Raw genomic sequence first — 2,956 nt, forward strand, 5'->3', positions numbered from 1 at the left:
ATATATATATATATATTATATTACGCATCATTTTAGGCAAACTTAACGAAACTATCCAACACAATGTTACCACGAGTGCCTCATAGGTTTTGGATTACGACGTTACCACACCACAACGAACACTGATTGGACTGAGACATCTTACGTCACCTTCAAGAACCATAATAAGCTTAGTAAATAAAGTTAATTCCTCCACAATTTAAAATAGTGTGTTGTGCGTTATGATATTTATTTTATGTTAAGTACCATGTTTTTTTTTCTAACAAAAAATATTCATTTGGGCTGTATATTTAAAACCTACAAATTGAGGTTAGATAAGGAAGCCAGCCATCGTCATCTGACTTTCTTTTGTTATTAACTGGTGTCATTAATATCGGATACATACACCAGTGGTTCCCAAGCTCTTTTAGTCTGAGGCTCCCTTGATGTTAATAAAAGTTTGAGGCCTCCCAATCTGTAACTTTAACGTGGTGATTGAAAACCAGTGCCGTAGTAAAAACAATAACATCTCCTTTCAACATACCGTATTATTTAAGTAATTCAGCATAATATTTATCGGCTTATTGTTTATTTAGAATTAAAATTAATTCAGCATCTTTGTTTTCGCCCCATATTTGGGTTGCCCCCCCCCCCCGAAAATGCTTCATAGAGGGGGGCGGAAGCTCTCACTTTGGGAAACGCTGACCTACACCACCGATGTAACAGTGGATTCAAGGAAATTCACTGTTTTGACGTTTATGACCATATAATGAACATTTGTAATGAAATGATTCCTGTTAAAGGTCTTTGACTAAAGCGTTAAATAAAGCTCTAGTTCCCAGAGTTTCGGTTGAACAGCTTTTATTAAGAGGCTGCAGCGCAGAAACACTGAAATGTACAACCGAAACGTCAAAACTACTTCAGTTCTCTCTAAAACAACTGCAGACTTTATTTGAAACGTTCTATTATTATATATATATTTAACTTGTATACGTTTCAGTATTATATTGAGTATGAATTCATTAAATTTAAATATACTTAATTTATTAAAATGTGTCGTGACTAATATTGAACGTAAACTTTTAACATATTCCAAAAACAATGATAAAATACTGCACAATTAATTTCGTGCTCCAAAGCGTTTACAGATTTTAACTATTACTCGTAAAGCACCTGTACCTTTTCAACGTAACCAACTCTCAGCGAAAAGTTTCTTACACAATTGATACCCCCTCCCGATTAGGGCGCTCGACTTGCAATCTGCGGGTCGCGGGTTCGAATCCCCCTCACACCAAACATGCTCGCCCTTTCAGCCGTGGGGGCTTATAACGTGACGGTCAATCCCCTATTCGTTGGTAAAAGAGTAGCCTAAAAGTTGGCGGTGAATGGTGATGACTAGCTGCCTTCCCTCTGGTCTTGCACTGCTAAATTAGGGACGGATAGCGCAGATAGCCCTCGTGTTGCTTTGCGCGAAATTCAAAAACAAACAAACTCCTCCCGGCACGTAGACAGAGCACAGATAGACCATTGTGTGGGGAGGGGACAATTTATTTATTAAAATCCGATAAATCATTTAACTCAGTTAAACAGAAACTAATGATTCATACTAGAATAAAAAAAGTCTTCATTTCAGGTAAAACAAAATGCACAGTATGGCCAGTTTAGTATAAATTTCGAGTAGCCCAACTGGGTCGGATGAACGAGATGTTGACTGGTGGAATTGAATCGAAAAAAGAAAAAGGAAGAAAAAAAATTGTATCATGCATGTAGTTGTTCTTCAAATAGGGTCGTTGAAGCTCTGTTTATAAAGTATATATATCCAATTTGTGTCTAACATTGTACGTATTTGACTGTAACATTAGTTTGGTAAAAGTAACCAAATTCATTTTCCCTGTTAGAAAAAAAAAAAATGATTATTCTATTTCAGTGCATAAATTTAGATGTTTAACCACGTGACGTCCGGAATGGTGGAACAGTGACGACAGCTTACGACGTAAAGAAGATTTACTTGTTAAGGTGAGTTTACTTTGGAACATATCATAAGGAGGAGGGGGTTCATGTAAGGAAATATTGGAACAGTGGCTTTAGAAAAATTGTTTTGAGGAACGTTCTCTTACGAGAAATAATGTTTTATTTGGACCCATTTCTTCAAGAAGACACTAAGTTTTCAGAAGTATGTTTTGAATCAACGATGCAAACACTAGTTTCATATATTACGTTGACTTATCCTTCTAATTGGCATCTTTGACTTTCGGAACCGAAAATATAACTTGAAACTAGCCTCAGAAACTGCTAACCCTACACAAACTACGAATACAGGTCAGAAGGAGCGTTGTACATTTGACAAACAAAATTTATTGTGGCAGGCACACTCTGGTGGTTGGTGTGCCTGTATTGTGAAACCAGATATTCATGGTTTGCACCCCTTTGCCGCAGAAACGCACGTGTGTTATAAGAGTGATGGTAAAATCTCACTATTTCGTCAGTGCTCCAAGAATTAGTGGTGGGTGCTGTTCAATAATTGCCTTCTTTCTGAAAATTTTAATCAAACAAAATTATTATTAAAATCGTACAAAAACAGCGCTGTTGAAAAATGTAATTAGTCCTATTAAGATGACGGTCGAAATTTTTATTTTATTATTTTTTTAATGAAGGTTTTTTTTTTCTCTGTGAAGAACAGGTAGTTACTTTTGGCAAGGCATTATATTTTATGGTTTTCCAAAAATAAACATACCAATAACAATGAATATTAAGATTTCGGTTTGTTAGGTTAAAATTTCAACGAAGTAATAATAAAAGTAATTGATGAAAACGTTGTTAGAAGTTAATCTTAATTAAATTACACAACCATGTAATTACAACAACAGAATGTACCCTTGATGAATGAATTAGCTCAAAGAATCACACACACACACACACACACACACACACACACACACACACACACACAACAAATAAACAAACCACCAAATATAGT

The 2,956-nt window shown here is 35.5% G+C and overlaps 1 protein-coding gene across 2 annotated transcripts in view; it reads left to right on the forward strand.

Annotated features, from left to right (window-relative positions):
- Positions 1-2,956, forward strand: part of LOC106458089 (dnaJ homolog subfamily B member 6-like) — a 62,094-nt gene that overhangs the window by 21,208 nt on the left and 37,930 nt on the right. For both annotated transcript variants that reach the window (XM_022384211.1, XM_022384216.1), the window contains exon 2: positions 1,907-1,995. The gene's annotated coding sequence lies outside the window, so the exon portion shown is untranslated. The remainder of the gene's footprint in view (positions 1-1,906; positions 1,996-2,956) is intronic.

Source organism: Limulus polyphemus, unplaced genomic scaffold (assembly GCF_000517525.1).
Source record: "Limulus polyphemus unplaced genomic scaffold, Limulus_polyphemus-2.1.2 Scaffold415, whole genome shotgun sequence".
Taxonomy (NCBI): Eukaryota; Metazoa; Arthropoda; class Merostomata; order Xiphosura; family Limulidae; genus Limulus; species Limulus polyphemus.